The 24,615-nt window shown below is 38.5% G+C and overlaps 1 protein-coding gene across 1 annotated transcript in view; it reads left to right on the top strand.

Moving 5' to 3' along the window:
* The first annotated feature begins 21,656 nt into the window (after window positions 1–21,656).
* GRM3 (glutamate metabotropic receptor 3) overlaps window positions 21,657–24,615 on the top strand; it is a 272,607-nt gene continuing 269,648 nt past the window's right edge. Inside the window, exon 1 of the mRNA XM_020999788.2 lies at window positions 21,657–22,273. The gene's annotated coding sequence lies outside the window, so the exon portion shown is untranslated. The remainder of the gene's footprint in view (window positions 22,274–24,615) is intronic.

The raw sequence follows: 24,615 nt of genomic DNA on the forward strand, positions 1-24,615 counted from the left end.
TAGATAATTTCTTACTGCATTTGAGAGAGCTAATTTTTTAAACCTTTAACTCCACCATTTTTCTGACTTCTGTATATACATTGTATGATAAATGAAGATAGAAGAGTGATAGTCAAGGGATGAATCCTATGAAAAATGGTAACATTCAGGGAACACAATTATTAAATTTTTACTAGGGCTCACAGAATCCTAGTCCAGGCCTTGATGAGGGGAGGGAAAAAAGGAGAAAAACTGAGTGTGTGGGGAAAGAGGACAAAAGAAGTTCAAGATGCACAATTCACTTGCTCCAATATAGAGCAAGCATCACACATCTGGAGAGAGAACACTCTCTAACTTATAGCCCCAGCTGTAAAACCCATTGATCAGTATTTCCTCCCAACCTTCTGTCCACATTGAAATTGACCCCTGAAAAGTCATATGGCAAATATGAGAGAAAAGTTTCTAATTCTTTTATGAGCCCCTACCACTATGTTTCTCCCAAAGATTATCAGTTAAAAATCAGCCAGCCTTAAGTCACTACAGGAAAGGGTATTTATCAAGGTGTCAAAATAAGAAAGTTTGGGACAAAATATCCCCCAAAAAAGTATATGACAGTCACTCACAAGTACATATAGAGTTCAGGTGAAAATGACTTTGAGCTTATAAAACACATGTACCAATAGAGTAACTCACATCTCCAGGTTGCTGAACATCCTTTTCTTACCTTTGTGGGTGTTCTTAAGAATTTCTCCTTAGAAATAATGTAACTTATTAGCCCCTTGTAGTGTTATGAATCTGTGTCCCATTTGTCTGACTCCCAGTGTCAACAATTCCAGGGATCTTGCGAGGATGCCAGCAACACAATAAAAGTCCCCTCGACTTCTTGAATTTGCCATATCCTTCTCTAACCAAGGCTTTGGTGGGGAGGAAACTAGGGCTAAAGCCAAAATGTTCTCTCCCCCACCAAGTGACTTCTTAGAAATGTTGGCTGTAGTGCTTTTTCTTATTTCCTTTTATCTAGGCTTCAAGGGAATGGAAATAGTGCCCACTATATGCCAGGCATCGTGCTAAGCACTTTACACTTATATTCTCATTTCATCCTCACAACAACCCTGTGAGGTAGGTGCTATTATTATCCCCATGTTACAGTTGAGGAAACTGAGGCAAACAGAGGGTAAGTAATTTGCCCAGGAACACACAGCTAGTAAGTCTCTGAGGACTGATTTGAACGAGTAGTGCTGGGGGTTGCCATGTACTTGAATTGTTATGTGACATGAAGCTGAGAATAACTTCTATTTAAAAAGTAGAATCTGTTTTTAGTTCTGTTCTCATGGAGTATTGGTACAAAATGAAAGTATTCATGTTTTTAGTTCATTTCAAGAGGACTCTTATTTTATCCTTCTTAGTGACCAATGCCATCTGTACTGAAGTCTTTTCAGCAAATAAGGCACTGATATTTCTTTTGTTACAAAGCATCTTGCCTTCTTGCTGTATTAGAATGCAAAGGAAAGCCACTTATTCTATTGTCCTCTTAATCAAACTGTACATGACCCTGGATAGAACTCCCATACTGCACCATTGCCACAACTTCTCCCTCCCATCCCTGTGATGGCTAATAGACTAGGCTTTTAGGTAAAAATGATGATGGTGGTGATAGTGGTCATAGTGGTGGTGATGATAAGGATGAGGATCTTGTCACCTCTGCCTATTCTAGTACATGAAGATTTTTTATTTCCTCAAATTCAATAGAGACTACTAGTCTGTATTGTACTGTGATTTCATCAGTGTAGGGATCTTCCAATAAATAGCTTTTTTCTATTAATGTAAATCAGTACCTTTTTCTTAATCTATAGTCTTAGACAGTTGCCTGGAACAGGTGAAAAATGACTTGCCGAAAGTCACATAGCCAGTGTGTGTTCAGAGGAAGGACCTAAACCTGTGTTTCCTGACCCTAAGGTGAGCTCTCTATGCCCTATGCAATGTTACCTCTTAGTCATAAGCCTGTAATTCAATGTAATAACAATCATAAGCATATAATTTAATGTAATAGCCCAAAACTTACTCTTTTGAAATCTAGTCTTTTGATTTTAACAAGGAACAAAGTAAAATCTCAGCTTGATATTGAGACATTGGTATATCCAGATGGGTTCTCTGTGTGAAAGCAATCTGAAATAAAATGAACAAAATAACTAAAGAAAGCTAAGTGGCAAACTCAGATTGGGAAAAACTATGCTGCTGTCAATGGAATCTGAGGGCATTTTTTTTCCACTGGAAATGCATATCTTGAATTAAGGGGGGAAGGAAGAACAATTCAGATTTTTTCTTCTTCTTCTCCTATACTTTGTAGGTCATAGGTAGAAAAAAATCACTATAGAATAATTCCATGTTTCACTCTTATTCACAAAATTATATTGAAGTCCTTGGCATGAAGATTATCTTAGATTCAAAAGATTTCTTTTAAAGACAGAAAACATTTCAAGCAGCTCATAACTTGGTATTTATAAACAATTCCAATAAGTTCAAACTGACTTGTTAATTAGCACTCTAAACTTATAGAAATGCAAATAATTCCTCTGGACATAAAATGAATTACAGCTTCTGATCCTGGGTCATTTCTCATGAAAAATACCTGGTGATAGGGGCTGAGCCAAGATGGCAGATTAGGGGCAGCCACCCATTTGAACTTTCCCAATATTCCCCTCCAAACAACTCTAAAATAACACCTCCAATCAAATTGTTGAGTAACAGAGACAACAAAAGGTCAAAGTAAGACATTTTTCTGGCCTAAGGAAACTTAAGAATTTGGAAGGAGAAGTCAGTGACAGTGGGATTGAAGCCTGTCCCAAGCAACAGTGGCTACAGCAGTAGCAGCAGCTGCAGCTGTCAGCCCAGAGATGTTAAGAGGGTCAGAAAATGTCAGAAAGATTAAAGTGCTGGCACTGGGTACAGTTGACACTACTTGGCAACTTTATTGACAATATACAGTTGTGGGTCATAGTTCTAGGGTGCAGAAGAGTCTTGGTGGTTGGTCACAAGAGAGCAGGAGCCCTGGCCAAAGTTCTAGGGAAAAGAGCTTGTAGCTTCAGGGGATGAGGTGCCCTTCCTGGGCAAAGACCAGAGCACAAACCAGGACAGCAGCGATCACATCTCTCTCAGAATCACACCACCTTGAAAGCACCCAAAACTTGCATACCCCTAGAACTAGCTCTGAAAACAGCAGCACAAAAAAAAAGCCCTGAAGTTTGAGATAGTGCCTCCCCACTCTCAGGTGAGCAGAGTGTAACCTTGGCATAAAGTTCAAAGTCAAGAAATGGACTAGAAGAAAATGAGCAACCAAAAAAAATTGACCTTAAAAAGTTGCTACAGTGGCAGGAAATACCAAGACATAAACTTAGAAGACAACAATATGAAAAAAGCTGCCCAAAAAAAAGCCTCAAAGAAAAATTCTAATTAGATCCAAACCCAACAAGAATTCTTCTTAAAGGAGGAGATAAGAGTGGTAGAGGAAAAATTGAGGAAATGAGAGTGATGCAAGAAAATTATGAAACAAGAATTAACAGCTTGGTAAAAGAGGCACAAAAAATATTGAAGAAAATAACACCTTTAAAAAACCAGAATTAACCTAATGGTAAAAAGGCACAAAAAAATCACTGAAAATAAGAACTCCCTAAAAAGCACAATTGGTCAAATTTAAAAGGAAGTACAAAAATTCACTGGAAAAAAAACAACTCCTGAAAAACAATTGTCCCATTGAAAAAAAAATACAAAATCTCACTGAAGAAAATAATTCCTTAAAAATTAGAATTGGGCAAGTGGAGGCTAATTACATCAAGAAACAATAAAACACAATCAAAATAATGAAAAAAATAGAAGACAATGTGAAATACATCATTGGAAAAACAATTGACCTAGAAGATAGCTCAAGAGATAATTTAGGAATTGTTAGAATACCTGAAAGCTGTGATTAAAGAGCATATACCATATTTTAAGAAATTATTAAGGAAAACTGCCGTGATATTCTAGTTCCAGACGGTAAAATAGAAATTGGAAAAAATCCACTGATTAGCTCCTGAAAGAGATCCCAAAATGAAAACTCCCAGGAATATCATAGTCAAATTCCAGAGCTCTGAGGTCAAAGAGAAAATACTTCAAACAGCCAGAAGGAGAGACAGACAGACAGACAGACAGACAGACAGACAGACAGACAGAGACAGAGAATAGCTATAGTACCGACTCTGCCATTTGCTACTCTGTGACCTGGGACAAGTCCCTTCACCTCTCTAGGCCTAATTTTCCTCACTTATAAGATAAGAGTTGTACTAGATCATAATTTTAAAGCTGATACGTAATCTAGTCTAACGTCCCTCATTTTTCAGATGATGAATCAAGGCCCAGAGAGGTTAGATAACGTATCTAAAGCCCCACAACTAATAGTTAACAGAGTCAAGATTTGAACCCAGAAACAAAATTCTGTTTCCTTTCTACCACTGTACCACCATTGTAGGCAGATGATCTGTAAAGTCACTTTCAGCTTGGATTCTATGATTCTCAGGATTTCTCAATCTCTTTCAAAGTGTCCTCATAAAACTTACCTTCTCTGGGCATGGTACTATAAACAAGAGTGATAGAGAGGTACCCTGTAGTAGAGACCTGAAAAGCATCAGAGTCTTATTCTATTCTAGCTCTTCTCTTCCCTTTCTCTGAGATATCTGTTGGCACTGAAACCCAGACCCATAGCTTGAGTTCATGGTTCCATACATAGTTTATCTCTCTCCCAGGAGGGTCTTCCACACTGAACACATACAGACATCCAGTTCATGCGTCTGTCCATTCCCATGAGCTGGTGCTACTGGGGACCCTTGCTCAACACACATGCTACCCTAGTATATTGATGAGTACAATGCCTCAGTGCCTCCTGGTGACAAGGCAGGGAGAGAAAGTTGGCTGCCTCAATGCAGTGCAATTCTTTCCTAGAAATAAGATGAGCCAAAAGAAGCTGAACCAAAGAGAGGACAGGAGGACTAACACCCAGATTCCAGGAAAAACTGGAAGACTTGAATTCAGACCACTGACCCTCTCCAAATTGCACTGACAATTTCAAAGAACCTAAGATTCATATTCTTTGGAGCTGAAAGGAACTTCAGAAATCAGACAGTAATTAGCAAAGCTGAGATTAAAATAAAAATCTTCAGTCTCCAGATCTACAGCTCTTTAACCATAACCTTATAGAGTTAAAATGCTCTCTAGAGTGAAAAGAGTTCTAATCCTGCCTCCTACTCAATGCAAGAATTTTTTTTAACCTGGAAAGATTTGTATGAACTGATACAAAGTGAAATGAGCAGAACCAGAAAAACACTGTACACAGTATCAGCAATCTTGTGTGATGACCAGCTATGAATGACCTGGCTCTTCTCAGCAACACAATGATCCAAGACAAGTGCAAAGGACTCGTGAAGGAAAATGCTACCCATATCCAGATTAAAAAAAAACTGGTGGACTCTGAATACAGATCAAAGAATATTTTTTCACTTTATTCTTTTTTCATATTCTTTTACCTTTTGCTCTGTTCATTCTTTCACAACTGTGACTAATCTGGAAATATGTCTTATATGATAGCACATATGTAACCTATATCAAATTCCCTACCATTTTTGGAATAGAGGAGTGGAGGGAGAAAGAGAAATTTGGAACTCAAAATCTTGTAAAAATGAATGCTAAAAATTGTCTTAAGATGTAATTGGGGAAAAATACTACTTTAAAAAAAGATTTGAGATACAGGACTGAACTTGGAGTCTAGAAAACCCAAGTTCAAATCCTACCCTAGACCCTATCAGTTATGTGACCCTGGTAAAGTCACTTAACTTTTGTCTGCTTCAGCTTCATCATTTGTAAAGTAGGCATAATAATATCAACGATCTCACAGGCTTGTTATGATAAAATGGGATAATAAATGTAAACTACTTTGCAAACATTGAAGTAACTTATAAATGTTATTATTTTTATTAGACTTCTTTCTATGAAGTGAATCTATATCATAGGGTGTTGTAAAAATCAAATGTGATAAGTATAAGATATTTTGCAAACCTTAAAATGCCATGTAAAAGTTAGCTGTTGTTAATTGATTGTTGTTGTTATTGTAGTTGTAGTTGTGCTCCTCCTCTTCCTCCTCACCTGTCTGTCTGTATTCTATCTAGATGAAAAGACCCTACACCAGAGCTAATTCTCTGATCAATCAATTAAAAAAATAGTCATTAATCATATACCATGTGCCATGCACTGTGCTAGGTCCTAAGGATACAAAGACATAAAGCAAAATGATTTCTGCCCTCAAGGACCTCACCTTCTAATGAGAGAGACAAAATGCACATGCCCATGCATGCACACACACACACACACACACACACACACACACACACACATATACATACTGATTAAAAAGATCTCGTGGTATAAAATAATTTTTTTCAAATATAGTAATTATTTGAAAATGGCATAATGTAAGGTATAATTGAAAGCCCATATTGTACATATACAGGAGATATTTATAAAATGCATACTAAGAGGATATAAGGTAACATTGTACAAGTAAGGAGAGGCTCTAGAAGCTGAGAGGACTACAAAAGCCTTAATGCACAAGTGGGAGTTTTGTTGAATTTTGAAGGAAACAAGGAATTCCAAAAGACATAGATGAGAAAGGAAAGCATTCCCAGCATGAGGGATAGGCAGTGCAAAGACATGGAGGTGGGAGATTGAATATATGAGTGAAGAACAGAGTACAAGACCAAACTGTAAAGTGTGTAGAGGGGAGTAATGTGGATAGGTAGGTTGGGACAAGATTATGAGGAGTTTTAATATTCAAAAAGAAGATTTTATAGTTGCTCCTAGAAGTGATAGGGAGCCCCTGGAATTTATTGAATAAAGGGACTGACTGACATTGTCTATTTGAGCTTTAGAAGAATCATTTTAGCCACTGTGTGGAAAAAGGGTAGAAATTCTATATCTTGAAGCAGATGCCAAGCAGGTAAGCTATTGCAATAGTTGGGAAGAAGTGATGGGAGCCTGAACTATTACAGTGGCTTTATAAGCAAAGAGAGGGACGTGGGTATGAAAGATGTTGTAGAGATAAAGATGGCAAGATTTGGCAGTGGTTTGGAAATATGAAGTGAGTGACAGGAGTCAAAAATGACAAACTCTAGTAATAGGAGGAATAGTGGTGAAATAGAGAAGAAATAGAGTAGAGATAGAGAAGTCTAGAAGAAGGATGGGTTTGGAGAAAAATAAAATTATTTCTCATTTGAACATGTTGATTTTGAGACACACCTGGGGCATCCAGTTTTAGATACCCAGTAGACAAATGTAGTTGCAGGACTGGATCTCAGAAGAGAGACTGGGGCTAGATATACTTATGGGAGTCATCTGAAAAGACATGATAATTTAACTCACGGGAGCTAATGCAGTCACCAAGTTAAAGAATAGAGAGAAAGGAGAAGGGGATCTAAGATAGAGTTAAGAGGCATGCCCATAAATTAGAAGATAAGATATTAATTATAACTGGCAATGCAGTCTGAGAAGGCACACCAATACATTTTTGGTGGAACTGTGAAATGGCACGTCCACTTTGAAAACAATATGAAATTATGTAAATGAAGTGACTAAAATATTCACATCCTTTGAATCAGAGTCTTGCCATTAATAAGAATGAAGTTCTGATATAATCCAAAGTATTTATAACATCATTTTTGTAATTACTAAGAATTGGAAATAAAGCAGGTGCCCATCAATTGTGTTACATGAATGTAATGGAATATTACTTTGTTATAAGAAATGAGTTGTGTGATAACTATAAAGAAGATGGAAAGATCTACATGAATTGATACAGAGTGCAATAAGCAGAGACAGGAAAATAATACCAACAATAGCTAAAACAATGCAAGTGAAAATAACAATCGCACAACAACAAATCAAAAGCAAATGTAATAAAATATATACAAATCGAGCATGATAAATGAAGAGATATGAGAGGACACCCTCAAGCCACCCCTTCATGGAGGTGAGAAATCTACAGGTGTTATACATTATATATTTTTTCTGACTTCTTCAATGTATCAATCAGTTAAGCTGATTGTTTTTCCTATTTGAAAACTATTACTTGTTATATGTGAAGGCTCTCTGGGAGGGGCAGGAAAAGAAATACTGAGGATAATAATGATAATGTAAAAAATGGAAGACATCAATAAAAACATACTTTTAAAAGAAAATAATTGGTACTACAAGGTAGCATATTGTAAATGCCACATTAGTAGCATTGCCTGTAAGAAAGGGAAAGCCCCAGAATGCAAATTCAGCAAAACTATCGTTAAAATCTATCCGTCTTTCCAGATCAAGGACGCCACTCATTTGTCTAATAATTAACGATAAAACTTCATAGATTTAAATTCCCTTTTATTTTTCCAAATAAAAATGTAATTATTTTCAGATTCCTTCCTGGGATCGCTCTGTAGAGAATTTTCCTGCACCCTTATCTAAATGTCTGCTCTAATCATATGTGCTCTAAGAAAATTTACCTTGACAGCAATTAACCATGCAAATGAGCTGCCCATTTATTTTGGTTCTGGGAATAGAAAAGATCATTAATCAAATTTATAAATGCTATGAAACAATTTCTTCCATGTTCATTAAAAGTCATTATGAAAATGTTATCTCTGGGCTTAGCTGACAGTTTTAAACTTAATGTGGCTTTTAATCAAGGGCAACAAAATAGAATCTTTCACCAGTGGGCAACCAAAGGTAGGTAAATCAACACCAACTAAAATGTTCTCTTTTTCCTGGGCTTAACAACTTCATGCTTTGGACAGAGAGGGCAACTAGCTTCGTGGCTGTTAGCTTAGGAATAAACTAGCCCAGTTCCAGGACCATGCTCTATTGATGCCTATAGGACAGTTTATGGACATGCCAAAGAAGTCTCATTAGAAATCCTCACTAGGGGGACAGCTAGGTGGAGCAGTGGATAGAGCACCGGCCCTGGATTCAGGAGGACCTGGATTTAAATCCAGACTCAGAGACGTAACACTTACTAACTGTGTGACCCTGGGCAAGTCACTTAACCCCATTGCCTAGCCAAAAAAAAAAAAGCCCCACTAGGTAAAAAGTGAAAGAGCCACAAGTCAGTATCAGCCTCAAAGAGTACTATTCCTTATATGGGAGAGAAAATTCACTAGGTAGTTGACACTTCAGTTTACTTGATTAACCTACTATCTTTTATCTTACAAGTAGTTAAAATAAAGTACCCTAAGAGACTAAGGAATGGAAGGGATAGAAGAAGACAGATCCATAGTCCATGTCTATTAGGATTTGGAGTCGGGGGGGGGGGGGGGGGGGGCAATTTTATATAATTTTATCTTCTTCTAACCTTTGTTTTTATTATACTTGAAGTCAAGGAAGTATACGTCACAAGGTCATTCTTTGTTTACAAGGTTGTAATTTCAAAAGGCTCCAAAAATATTTAAGCAATCATTCTCTGGAGCATAATAGTTAAGAATTTATTAGCATTATTTAATTATCTAATGGGTAAACTGAAGCAAAGTTAAATCCCTCCAGGTCAAAAAGAGAGAGATTTGGAAGGATTTACTTATGATCCCTAAGAAACACTCCTTTCCTTATTATTAACAGCATATTAAGAATATGCTGGGGGCAGCTAGGTGGCACATTGGATAGAGCTCTGGCCTTGGAGTCAGGAGGACCTGAGTTCAAATCTAACCTCAGACACTTGACACTTACTAGTTGTGAGACCCTGGGCAAGTCACTTAACACCAATTGCTTCAACAACAACAAAAAATATACTAGTATTAGTTTTTTACAGTCACAATATTTGCCCATCCAAAAAAAAATTAACAAAACAGTTTAGCCTAAAAAGATTGTTGAGGTCTGAAAAATGTGGCTTGATAAATAGTTCACATTGTCTTGAGCCAGCTATATTTGGTTTTCCAGGTATACATGTGTTTCTAATTTAGTATTTTCCCTGCCTAGTTCTCCTAGTTACTACCTAGCCAAATAGAGAGAATTGAGGCAATAAAGTTTTTAATTCAGTTACTGAAAGCGTTGAGGCAAAATTATTTTCCTATAAATCTTCACTTCATTTTGATAAAAACCTGATCTTAAAAGCAAATCCTAATATCATTATCATCACCTGAGGCTTTCATCGAGACATTTCCTTTCCTAGAGACTACCTTCACTGAAAAGCACACATATAACTAGTTGTAAATTAGAGATCTCCATTTTCCAAATGGTATCTGTTGCCATGGCAGCTATACCCCACACCCCACACCCCACACACACTTACTTCCTACTGAAAAGCTGATTAGTTTCTGAACCTGGAGAATGGATGGTGGGAGAAGGTACTCAGTAATGGGCTTCAATCCCATAAAGGGTTAAGATGATTATAGAACAGAAAGTAAAGGGTAAAAAGCCAGGAATATAATTTCAATCGCATCAAGAGAAAATATCTTAAAAACAACTGATAACTTTGTGATTCATGGTTAAAGATACATAATTTGTAGTGCAACCTTTTAAGCCTAACCTTTTTAGAAAATGAGAGAAATAAAGATGCTGAGATTCACGGGGGAAGAATTATGGCCCACATTAATGGCCAACTGGTGGTTGATAGGAAGTGCTACCTAGCTAGATTAGACAAAGTCTAGTATATACATCAGAATGATTTTCTTAAATATTACTGAGAATAGGAAAAACTAGCATCTTCAGGAGGGAGGCACAAAGAAGGTGATCTGGAACAATGTTTGCTCCCTGACCCAATGGTAAAGCATAAAAAGACCCTTGACTTAAAATAGGACATACATATACACATATATGCCTATATAATGAATATTATATTACATATAGGCTATATCTATTAATGAGCACCAGTATATACATATATATACACACACACACACACACACACACACACACACACACACACACACATACATACATACACATATATACAATATATGTGTATGTGTGTATACATATCCTATATATAGGATATGTGTAGTATGTATGTGTGTGAATGATCTTTGGTTTCATGAACTAGAGATATTTAGTCCAGGCAGAAGAATCAATCAATCAACCAATCAACATTAATTAAGCACCTAGTATGTGCCAGGTATTGTACTAAGCAGTAGAGATACAAAAAGAGGGAAAAAACCAGTATCTACCCTCAAGGAGCTTATAGTCTAATGAGAGAGACAACATGCAAACAAATATATACAAAACAAATTATATACCAGATAAATAGGAGATAATTAACAGAAGAAAGGCACTAGAATTAAGAGGGATAAGTGTAGGCTTCCTGTAGAAGGTGGGATTTTAGTTGGGACTTAAAGGAAGCCAGAGAAGTTAGTAGTTGGAGCAGAGGAGAGTTTTCTAGGCAAGGGGTACAGCCAGACAGAATGCCCAAAGCTGAGAGATGGAATGTTTTCTTCATAGAACAACAGGAATCCAGTGTCACCGGTTTGGAGAGTATGTATTGGTTAAAAGGTGTGGGAAGATTATAAAGATAAGAAGAGGCTAGTTTAAAAAGGGTTTTGAAAGCCAAACAAAGCATTTTGAATTTGCTTCTGGAGGTAATAGAGAGTCACTGGAGTTTATTGAGTAGGAGGTGACATGATTGGAACCGTGCTTTAGGAAAATCATTTTAGTGGCTGATTGAAAAGTGTATTGAAGTGGGGAAAGACTTGAGGCAGACAGACCCATCAGCAGGCTCTTGCAGTAATCCATGGAGCTGATGAGATAACCAAGTGAAGTAGTATAGAGGGAGAAGAGAAAAGGGCCCAGGACAAAATTAAGGGACACCTACAGTTAAAGGGCATGATGTGAAGGAAGAACCAGCAAAGGAGACAGAGGAGTGGTCAGATAGATGGGAGGGAAACCAGAAGACAGAGATGTCCCCAAAACTTAGAGAGAAGACACTATCAAGGAGGAGAGAGTGATCAACAGTGTCAGAGGCTGCAGAGAGGTCAAGGGGAGTGAGGATTGAGAAAAGGAAAAGATTGTTGATAGTGGAAAGGAAAAGAGGGTAACTGTAGCTTTCCAGCACTTGAAGGGCTAACATATGATAAACATACTGCAATTGTTCTACTTGGGATCAGAGGCCAGAACTAGGAGCAAAAGGGGGGAATTAGGATATATTTAAGCTCCATGCAATGGAAAATTTTTAATTGAAGCAGTTTAAAAATGAAAGGAGTTGTCTCCAGAGTTGATGGGTTCCCCTTTACATACTAGAAATCCTCAAGCAAAGCCTGGCTGATCACTTTCTGGGGGCTGTTGTAGCAGTGATCCCTGTTTAGCAACAGTTTGAACTAGATATTTTCTAGGATCTTTTCCAAGTCTGAAATTCTGTGAATCTGAGGTTATATGACTTTGCTGAAGTCAAGGAGGAAGTTGGTGAGAGATCTGGTAGAGAAACACGAGTCTCTTGTTTCCTCTTTGAATACTCTTTCTATAATACTATAATGGAGTGTTTGCAAATACCTTTGGTGGTAAAATCAAGAATAAAAGTAAAGGATGAGAAAAAAATACATTTTATATCATAAAGGTCAGAAGAGCCACCATAGCTCCAGCAACTAGAGGCCTTTCAAAGCTCACAAGGGCATAACCTGCTCTATTCCATCTCTGATATTATTCACCTAAAATGAAGAAAGATTACACTCAAAAGAAACAAACAAACAAAAACAACAACAATAACAACAAGTGACACCGTAAGTTCACTGCCACATGGTGGCTGGTTGGAGAGAGGGCAGCCAATGGTAGGCAATATGTCTTTGCCACTTCCTTGGTTGCTGACTCAACATACCCACTCTCTCCTCTAGGGGCTTTTTTCCCTTTTCACTCAAAAGCCAACGGGAAAGAGAGAGAGCTTTCATTTGCTCAAATCTTTTGTATTCAGATTCAGTTCTGAGTCATCAGCCAGTTAAAAAGGCTTTTGTCACTCCACAGTAACCTAAAAGGAAATGGAATATTTGCTGAATATTTTGAATGAGGAAGGCAAAGGACCCCATCCCTTTCATTGTGCATTTCTGGAAACAAGTTCACTGAATTTCCATTAGGATTAACAGCCAGCAGAGTATATTGGACAGGCCAAATGAACTGGAACCTCATTATATAATGTCAGTTATTATATAATGCCTTACTCTCCAAGTACACTATAAGCTCCTCCACAGAAAGGATTGTCTTATACATAAGTACTGCCTCTCTGTATTAGAATGTAAACTCCTTAATGGCAGAGATTTTTTTAATTAGTTTTCCTGGTGCTTACATTGTCTGGTACATACTAAGCAGCTAATCATCGTTTTTTCCTTTATTCCTCCTACCGTGTTAATGCAATACAGATTACAATAGAAAAATAAATAAAGAGTAGGTACTCAACAAATATGTTGAATGAATGGAAACACTTGACCAAATGATAATTTACAGAAGCTTCACATTCAAAAAGATTGAAAATCCCTGATCTCAAGATAGCAATTAAGTGTCACATTTTTATGGTCCTTTATTTTTTTTTTTAGGCAATTGAGGTTAAGTGACTTGCCCAGGGTCACATAGCTAGTAAATGTCAAGTGTTTGGTCTGAGGCCGGGTTTGAACTCAGGTCCTCCTGACTTCAGGGCCAGTGCTCTTATCCATTGCACCACCTAGCTGCCCCTATGGTCCTTTAAGAATGTTACAAAACATTGTATGTATAGTACCTCATTTTGACTTTCATAACAATTCTAGGAGGTAAACAGAACAATTATTACTTGCTCTAATTTTATATATTATTACCATTTTAAAGATGTGGAAACTGAGCCTTGGGTAGGCTAACTGACCTGCCCAACTAGTTGTTGTTTTTTGTCTTTCATTCTTGAAAAGGACCATGACATCATGGAGGTGATGCCATGACATGCAAGTCAATTGGATTTAAGTGAGGGAGGACTGTGTAAAGTCAACAGCCTCACATTCTCTTCTGGAGCCATCTGGGTCCAGTGGCTAGATACACATCAGGACAACTGGAGATGGCCCCAGATGGGGTGGAAGACCTTGGCCTTTTAAAATTAAGGTCTTTTGCTTAGATTCTTAAAATCTAGCCAATATCTTGGCACTAACACTCAGATTCCTTAAGAGTTTGCCCAATATAACAGATGTTCTAATAAACCTTGTCTTTGGCTGAAAGAAGGCTTGGGTCAAATTCTTTTGGACAGGACCCATGTGTTGTGATATTTGGGTCCAGCACCCCGAACCCTTAAATCTCATAATTTTGGTGGCCCATATGGGGAAACTGCCTAACCTCAAGCTCTTCTCTAGCCAAGACTGAAAGGTATGTAAGCCTCCCACACACACACTTTTTGCTCTGCAGTCGGAGTCGCTCTCCAAGCACCAAGGCTTGGAGGTGCTTTTCAGGCAGACAGGTACGAAGCTGTCTTGCACTCAGCCTGACACTCTCAAGCTCGCAGTCCACTGGGTCAGTTCAAGGCCATGGACCTGGGTACACCTTCCACAGCATAGAAGACAAGGACAGACGCCCTATCTGGAAGTGTATGCCCAATTCTGTCAGTTGGGGAAAACTGCAGTTGCTTTTTGGTTTCCTAAGGCTTACTTACTCCCTTCCCTCTACAACCCTGAATTTTCCTGCATGGAGGTTACAAGGGAAAGTTAGAACAGCTAAACATGTCTTGGCAGATTATGGAGGTTTTGTGATTGATCATTAAGGAGTTTGGAACTCCTCCTTACAACCCTGGTCACTCTTTTCTCCCACTACCTTCCCTTGAGTCAAGAGGCTCTCTGTTAACCCCTTTCATAGGACAAGAGAGTTTCACCCTTTTTCCCTCACCTTTGATTTTGCCCTCCCCCACCTGGGAAAGGAAGGAAGGGGAAGGGGCAGCAGCTACAGCATGGGTCCCATTGCAATGGCCTTGGAACCTGGGGGCAACCTTTGCCTGGAAGCATTGCCCAGGTTCAGTACATCCTGTTCAAGGTAAAGAAGCTAGCCTCTGAACTTGGGTAAGCATGCTCTTTTTAAAGTTGTAGTCTTAACTGTTAATGATGAGATGTTAATTCTCTGTGTATAGTAATTTGGAAATGCATTTAACAAAACCAAAGTCACCTGATTGGTAATGGGTTTGTTTCAGATTTCAAATTGGTGAACTTTTTGTATCAGTTACGTCAAGCAACTTTTCATAATTTGGTTACTGCTACAATAATTTGGCTATTTTTGGTTTTTTGGGTTTTTTATTTTTTTTATTAATTTATTTTGAATTATCAACAATCACTTCCATAAGCTTTTGAGTTTAAAATTTTTCTCCCCCTCCCTCCCCACCTCTGTCCCCTAGATGGTGTGCAATCTGATATAGGCTATACATATACACATTCCTATTAATCATATTTTCACATTAGTGATGTTGTAAGAACCAATAGGAGAAACCACCAGAAAGAGGAAACAAAACATAACAGAAGAAAAAAATAGAGCAAATAGTATGCTTCAATCTGCATTCAAAATCCATAGTTCTTTCTTCTTTGTGGATAGCATTTTCTACCACAAGGCCTTTAGAGATGTCTTAGATCCTTGTATTGCTGAGAAGGGTTAGGTTTATAAATATTAGTCATCATCACACAGTGTGGCTGTTACTGTGTACAACGTTCTCCTGGTTCTGCTCACTTCACTCAGAATCAGACCATACAAGTCTTTCCAGGTTTTTCTGAAATCTGCCTGTTCATCATTTCTTATAGCACAATAGTATTCCATTACATTCATATACCACAACTTGCCCAGCCATTCCTCAATTGATAGGAATCCTCTCAATTTCCAATTCTTTGCCACACAAAAAGAGCTGCTATGAATATTTTTGTACATGTGGGTCCTTTTCCCAGTGTGTATTATCTCTTTGGGATATAGCCCTAGAAGTAATATGGCTAGGTCAAAGGGTATACACATTTTTGTAGCCTTTTGGGCACAGTTCCAAATTGCTCTCCAAAATGGTTGTATCATTAACTCCACCAACAATGCATTAGTGTTCCAATTTTCCTACATCTTCTCCAGCATTTATCATTTTCCTGTTTTATCATGATGGACAACCTGATAGATGTGATGTGGTATCTCAGAATTGTTTTGATTTGCATTTCTATAATCAATAGTGAGAGCATTTTTTCATATGACTATAGATGGTTTTAATTTCTTCATCAGAGAACTTCCTTTCATATCCTTTGACCATTTATCAATTGGGTAATGACTTGTATTCTTATAAATTTGAGTTAATTCTCTATATATTTTAGAAATGGGGCCCTTATCAGAGAGACTGGTTGTAAAAATTCTTTCCCAATTTTTTACTTTCCTTCTAATCTTGGTTGCATTGGCTTTGTTTGTGCAAAAACTTTTCAATTTAATGTAATCAAAGTTATCCATTTTGCTTTCCATAATGTTCTCTGTCTCCTGTTTGGTCATGAATTCTTCTGTTCTACATAAATCTAATAGGTAAACTATTCCTTACTCTCCCAGTTTGCTTGCAGTATCAGCCTTTATATCTAAATCATGAACCCATTTTAACTTTATTTGGTTTATGGTGTGATATTTTGATTTGTGCCTAGTTTCTGCCATACTCTTTTCCAGTTTTCCCAGCAGTTTTTGACTGCTGGTTATAGTTTTAATGTGTAAACTTGTCAGAAATCTTGTTTGGGTTATGTATGGCTTGCTGAGAATTTGCAAGTGTATAGAAATCTCTAATAATTGGCTTTTTACACCAGGACAAACTTAAGTTTGAGATGTAAATCCTAGAAAAGTTTCTCCCAAGATGTGATTAGTGAAATTTGCTATGTGAGGTAGAAGCTCATAGAATTTTATTTTGAGTTGTCTGATGGATCATAATAACCCATTGATAATCAATAATCCACCATCTGAGAGAAATGCCACAAGCTATTCAGAGAGAATGTGATACTGGTGGGAAGTCAGCATCTGGAAAAGCTGAGAGGACAATTTTAGCCTCAGTCTAAGATGGGATCCTCCTGGCTCAGTTTCTTCATTATGTTCCTTTGAAAAGGAATGTTACCCACCTGCCTATTCCTAAGTCTATGAGGTGGATTTGATACTGCATGATTGGAAAACTGAATTATTTGAATCCAAATGGAGCTAAGGATGTTTTATCCTCTCAAAGTTGGGTGCTAAATCTAGTCCCTGCTCTATATCTGGGCCCTCTAGTCTTTGCTCCAGTCAGATTTGTGTCTTCCAGACTACAGGCCACTCACCTGCAGTTGGTAGCAAACAGTGGGTTTGGGAGACAACCAATGTCTCCCCATCATTCCTTGGATACAGCCTTGCTCGGTTCCAGTCAACCTCCTCTTTGGGACTCCCTTGAGGCAGGGACAGCTTTATGCCCCTTGCCAGCAGGAAGCAGTTTCAGAAGCCAAGATCTTCTCCCCTTACCCCAAAAGAATTTCAGTCCCATTTGTTTGAAAGGGGAATGATGAGGATGGAAGCTAGACCCCAAAAAGGAAAAGTCCTGGACTTTCCCACTTGGCCAAATATCTGGCATTTGCCTAAGGCTATAATCCCATCAACTAGCCTTTCTTTGTGGCTATACTCAATCTCCCAATTCTGTTACCCTTAATTTAGCCTAGCCCTCCCTATGGCCTCCAGCCATTTCCCACACTTAATCCTAGCTAGGTTTCATTGTCCAGGTCCCAGGAGTTCTGTTCACCCCAGCCTACTGGCCACTCCCATCCAGATCTCCTTAGATTCCTCCTCCAGTCACCCCAAACTACTTGGCGACTCCTAGATCCCTCCCACAGTCTTTCTTTATATAAGGTCCATCTTGTCACCATTAAGGTGCTTAGATTCTTAAAATCTAACCAATATCTTGACACTAACATTCAGACTCCTTAAAAGTATGCCCAGTATAGCAGATGTTCTAATAAACCTTGTCTTTGGCTGAAAAAAAAAACCAGCTAAGGTCTTTAGCAGGTCTCAGTTTCACTGAGGCAATGCCCATTCAGTGATTAAGTCTAGTGAAAAGATGTGAACCTAAAATTTCTGACTTTAAGTATTCTTTTCAATACTTAAGGTCTTCAAGGTATGGTGGAAAGGGAACATTTTTTTCAAATCAATAGCTAAAGGTCCATCATAACCTTCATTTGGGAAATCTGGGGTTGATGGGATTCAAAATAAGCCAGAGTAGTTAAAACAGGACTTGCAAATAATTCAAGAGGAAAATATTTAGAAACCTGTAAATTCATACCCTTGGGGAAGAACCATCATAACTAAAGAAATTCTTTAGACTAGAAAAGCTTGGAAAGCAGCAACATAATAAGCAAGGGACAATTATAGTAGACATTTGGAGATGAATTTCTACTATTATTCTGACATTTCAATCTGCAAGGACATATGTAATATACACATGTGTATATGTAAAATATAATGTGTATACTATGCACAATATACTATGTATAATATATTCATGAGTATATTATATATGTGCAAGTAGCAGGTTTCTAGTGAACAGGCCCATTTTTTTAAAAGGCAATGAGTTGAAATTTAGTAACAGAGGGGTACAAAAAGCAGATGAAGGCACAGCTAAGAGACATCAAACCAGATGATCAAGATAGCTACAGTCTATGACTGTGCAGCAAGAACTTGCAACAACAACAAAAAAATTGGCTTCTAGGTTGAGCTAACAGAGATTTGACACTGAGATTCTGCTCTAAAGCATTTGCTGCTGCTAAGTAATCTCTGGGTAGGAAAAGGAGAACGGATGGCATTTCATTTGTGACATTCTGAGCTGTGAATGATGACAACATAATCAAACCTCAATATTATTTCAACAAAAGAGTGTAATTGAAGGGCTACACAAAGAGGCATCATGTCAAAAATTGTGGTGCTGTCTCTAAATGATGTTTTGGAGACTTCATCTCATTTTTAATCATTCAAACAAACAAGGGTAGTCAGAAAGGAATTCAGAAAAAGCAAGTGAAAGCATAAGGAATTGAAGAGAGTGCCCCAGTTGAATAGGTAGAAATGTGTAGAGCTTTAGAGACCCACCACAGATCAGAAATATTTAGGATAAGGGATCATTACTTTTAGCAAAGGAAGACAAACAGAACACTAGGTATTGGGTGGGAGGAATGGAAATTAATTTTTTTCTATTTCAGTTTGGTTCTTTTACTAGAAATTATCTTCTTAATAAATGTGTCATTTGTTTTTGATGATGAACTCCCAATGACAATTGTTGAGAGGCTTATTATCCCTAGAGACTTTTTAAAAGTAACTTGGGGTAGAGGTGAGGAGGTGAAGCACTATAATAAAAGAATACTCTAAAAGCTATATTCAAAATCAGTATTGAAAGTGAACATGGAAATGGGATATAGCTCAAACAATCCAAAACAAAATCCTACATATTACCCACTACTCAGTTCTATTCCACAAACATCTACTAAGCACCTATGCTGCAAAAAACACTGTACTATAGATAAAAGAAATAAAGTTCATCCATCTTGGGAAATAAGCTCTTTAAGGCCAGAATTGATGATAGATGGATAATTGTCTTATTCCCTCTGCTAAGTGAATTTCTGGGCAATGCCCCACTTCTATTTCCCAAATTGAGTTAGAACAATTTAGTTTGGGGATGAGTAATTCAACTTCACATGGATTATTTTCCTAGGATAAACGATCAACATTCCTCTTTTTTGTGTGTGATAGAGAAAGGGAGAGAGGGAGGGAGATACATCTGGGGAAAAAGAATAAAAGATACTGGAAGGTTAATGCCCTCCCTAAGATGAGGCTTTAAGAAAGCCCAAGTACTTTAAGGTGCTTACTGGCACATTCTATGAGAAAATAAAGGCTGTGGTCTTGACCTTTTACTGGTGATAAAGCACTTAGCATAGCCTGGATACTTGTAAACATTTGACTCTGTGGGCTGTAGCGGCTTATCTGCCTAATTTACATTGATTGTCTCCTGGGTTGTGACTGGGTAGATTCTGCCCAGTGAGAGTTTTTCTCTTTGGGGGCTCGTTAAATGTTAACTGATATCCAGGAATTATAAAGTGAGGGTGATTGCTGTTGCTGCTGCTGTTGTTTCATTTTGGCCACGATAATACTCTCCTGAAATAGCGGAGTAGGAATGTTCTTCTAAGCAAAATTATGACCTATAAGTCCATAACGTTAAGATCTATTTTATTCCGCAGTTTCAACGAAGTTCATAACGAAATGTGTAGGAGCATGGCTTCCTAAATGACTTTGGCTTCCTAGAAGAGAAACCTGTAAAATTATTTCTGTAGTTTAAATGTGCTTGCTAGATTACAAAAGAAGGCGGTTGTTAAACAAGTTAACATTAAATATTAAAGAATAAATGTAGCATTTGAAGCATTATTTAATTGTCTCTGGCTCCATATCACCGAGCCCTTCGGGAATACAGGATGTTAGTATCTCATGGACAAGGACAATAATGAAAGTTTAGTGATTCTTTGAGTGTCCAATATGATTTTAAAAAACAGAGAGGGGTTCTTGGGATTTCGCTTTTGTTAGATCCTTTGTAAGTTATGTTGTGCCCCTTTTTTTCTCCTCGACTATAGCCCCGTTTTAAGATGGTTTTCTTTCTTTCTTTCTTTTCTTTCTTTTTCTTTCTTTCTTTCTTTCTTTCTTTCCTTTCTCTTTCTTTCTTTCTTTCTTTCTTTCTTTCTTTCTTCCTTTCTTTCTTTCTTTCTTTCTTTCTTTCTTTCTTTCTTCCTTCCTTCCTTCCTTTTTTTCTTTCTTTTAAAAGGGAAGGTAAAGAACATCAAGAAAATTTACTAAGTCTGTCGAATCACAAGTAAGGACTAGGGAAAAACGAATGCCTTCCTGGGAGATGTGGAAGCATCAGAAACTCAACACTACCATATACTACTCCCTTTCCACCCAAGAAATTTTGGAGAATGGAAAAAAGCACTAGCAGCAGCCCTGAAGGGGTGTGGTCTCTCGTTAGGACTAGCCCAATAGGATCTCTTTAGAGACAGCCCATCCCAAGATTGATGAGAGTTGCTAGGAAACAAGAGCGTCTTCCAGTATAACCAGAGCTTGTTCTGCTCGAGCCCTCTGGATTCCTCATGATCAGTACAGTTACGTAGCTTGTAGGGTAGAGCAGTGCACTGGGAGCGTAGCTCGCTTTCTTTCTCTCTTTCTTTTTTCCCTCTTTTCCCTTATCCCTCCCCAACCTTCAGTCATCTTTAAGTAAGAGGACCCCTGAAGTGTTCCCAAAAAAGCTGTCAATCCCTGTTTCCGAGAGTGCCGAGAGCAATAAGCCAGGCTTTGAAGTTAAAACAATCTACTTCCCATACCATCCTAACCCCTACCTCTCACCTCTCGTAGATATACTATATAGATATATAGTATATATTTATTTATCTGCATATGCATAGGTATATGTATATACATATACACCAACCTTTTCGGGAAGTGAACGGGATTCATACTGATGCAAAGTAACCTGCAAAATCGCCATACCTTCTTCTGAAGACTCCTCCATAGCCCCCTCACCTACTCTAGTTTAGCTAACGTGAATCCTTGGCTTTTCATAGACACTCAAAGAAAAGACAGCATAAAGAAGAAAGAGAAAAAGGGAGAAAGGGAGGAGAGAGGGAGAGAGAGAGAGAGAGAGAGAGAGAGAGAGAGAGAGAGAGAGAGAGAGAGAGAGAGAGAGAGAGAGAGAGAGAGAGAGAGAGAGAGAGAATGCTAGGCGGTGTGTATCTCAGCAGAGAGCCCCAAATAGAAAGGATGTTTTTTGTCTGACCAAGGAGGAAAGTTGCTCTGGTGCCTAGGAAGTGGGTTTGCCTGAAGGCAGGAGAGGAAAGGAGTGCTAGTAGGCTGTGAAGTGCTCCGTTCCTCTCCTATCCCTCCCCTTCCAGGAAGACCACCTGGTCTCTGGTCTCCTTTCTTCCAACCTCCTCCCTCCTCTCTCCCCTTCCTCAACCCCTCCCTCCCCCTCCTTTCCCCCACTCCCCACTGATTCCGGAGGCCTTGATGCTCTGCCATCGGGCCCCAGTCCAGCTAGCAGAGGGGAAGGAGGGGACGCTCTTGACAGGAAGCAGCTCACGCAAGTTGGCCATTTCGGGGGCAAACTAAGTTCCCCCTTTGGATTTGGAAAGGACAAAGCCTGGGCGCTGCTGCTTTTGTGTCGGATGCGGAGAACAAACCATGAACCGCCGGAGCCCAGGAGCAGAGGGAGTAGCAGCAGCAGCAGCAGCCGCAGCAGCAGCAGCAGCAGCAGCTGCCATCACCAGAGTCAGGCAGGAGTTGCCTTCGGTGCACGGTAAGGGGCTAGCTTGGGAGGAGACTCTGGTCCCCCGAGGAGAAGAGAGAGGGTAATGATGTCCAGGTACGGGGAGGGACTCAGCCCGCAAAAGTTGAAGCAAGAGAAGACCAGTTCCTGTGGTTCTTTTGGAGAGATACTGGAGGCTGTGTGTGTGTGTGTGTGTGTGTGTGTGTGTGTGTGTGTGTGTGTGTGTGTGTGTGTGTGTGTGTGTGTGTGTGTGTAGAGATGTTTAAAGGAAGAAAATTCGGGGTAGAGGTGTTCAGGGATGGGATAAGGCTAACTACTGATCGCAGTACCCAGGAGGCTCACACCTCCCCAGCCAACCGTCTACAGCTCTGCTCACGGGCTAATGATTTATTCCAATCTGCGGGGTTTATTTGGCTTTATGAATGGGTGGCAGTCCGATGACTGTCCCGGTGGCGTTTTTCATGAATGTAGAGATGCTGTCAGGTGAGGAGGACAGAAGGATAAGAGAAACCTTGAATATGCTGAAGCTTGAAGGAGGGAAATCCTGCCGCCAGACGTTGGTCAGCGGATAGCTCTCTAGCCAGTGAGCTTGGAAAGACTCCTAAACTCAATGCCCTTTACTCCTTTGAGCTTGAGAGAAAAAATTCAAAAGCCAGACTGAGAATAGATCTCATTCATCGATTCTGGTCCATTTTCTCTTCTAACAGATAACTCAGAGAGGGTGGGTGATGCTAGGATCCAGAAAGAGACTGGGTAACATATGCATTGTTTCTTAGGAATGCCTTAATTTTTATTACCTTCACCTCCCCCTTGCCTTAGGTTCTGGAGCATGGACAAAGGTATCACATCTTTAGCTAAATGTAAAATAAATAAATAAAACTACCGCACAATCTTGCCTTTTAATCAATCATTTTAAAGAATTTTTTGTGTCTTTTTTTTTTAAATCCGATCCGGCACAGGCACAGCCACACTTCTGCAGGTCTGTGTGTCAAGTCTTTTATGGTTTGACAAATTATTTTAACTAGGATTTGTGTCTGTGATTTAGAAGGTGTTATTCTGAGTTTGTATTTATTTTTTCTATCACACAAAAAAAGGGACAATAGCTGTTTTCCAAGCTAAGGTTAATAGTGTCATAGTGAGAGAGAAGGACCTCCAGTTGATCTTAACTTGGAGCTTCTTTGGGTTAATTGTTTGGAGCTACCTGCCAGACACTCTTTAGGAGAAGGTGCCCTCGTTGTTTCTCTTAGAAAAATAAGCATCTCATTTGGAGATAAAACATTAATCATTTACCTTTAAGTCTAGTAGGTCTCATTTGATTTATTTTAAAATCAAATATTTCTGCATGCAAGTATAGTTCAAGAGTATAATTAGAATATATTTGAATCAATAATTCTGAATAACATGTGTCCTGAACTTCTTTGTGTAAGAGTTGCTATGTCCACCCTTCAGGAACTTTGTGATGCTCTGAATTGTTGCATTGTAATTACAAAGTGTGGCATTTAAAAAAAAAACAAGTAATTCACATGGCATACTACTTAGACTTTCAATATATTTACATTAGACTCAAGACATTTATAAAGTGGGTTTTTCTGCCTTCTGGATGATGTCAATTAAAACATCTCATATTTACAAAGAACCACTTATCTTAGAGGAAAGCCCTACTGAAAGCTCAATCATCCCTCTTTCAAAGTTCACTGAATACCTAACAAGAAATTACCAGTTGTTGCTATTATTGTTGTTTTTAATCAGAAGTAATTTCACTCATTTTTCAAGCTGCTGTTTAGTCTCTTTATGGCACCTCTGTGCATGGGGACAGTCACTCCTTGAAACCAGCACTTTTAAAAATGGCACAGTGAAAACCCATGCTGAATTAACAATTATATCAGTAAGCAGATTTTTTGAGTGATGATAAGAAGAAAATTATTTTTCTCACTATAAAGTTTCTAGTCTTCTAATATATTTCCTTGTTCTTTGCCATGAAATATTTTAATGTAAAAGCTAACACATTTGCTCAAGTGTAGTAGTGAAAATGATGCCAGTGTAAGGATGAGGCTAGAATTATGTGACAAGAAACTTCTCTCTTCCCTTGGGTTGTGTTTTCACACTTCAATAACATGTGATCAGTGAGTTGAGAAAAATAAGGTAAAACCAAGAGAAAGGAAACAGATATTAGAATTAGTGCAATTAAGCTCAATGATCTACCTCATTTTGCGGGATAGTATTTTCAAATGAATGAGCAATGCAGAATGGAGAAGAAATAGTGGAGAAGTTGGGAAGAGGGGGAAATCTGCTGCCCCAAAACAGCTGTATATTTAAAACATGACCCAGTTCCTTGTACTCCTATACATCATGTAAATATAGCCATGGAAAAT

This window comes from Phascolarctos cinereus, unplaced genomic scaffold (genome assembly GCF_003287225.1).
Source record: "Phascolarctos cinereus isolate Bilbo 61053 unplaced genomic scaffold, phaCin_HiC Scaffold_1;HRSCAF=81, whole genome shotgun sequence".
Classification (NCBI taxonomy): domain Eukaryota; kingdom Metazoa; phylum Chordata; class Mammalia; order Diprotodontia; family Phascolarctidae; genus Phascolarctos; species Phascolarctos cinereus.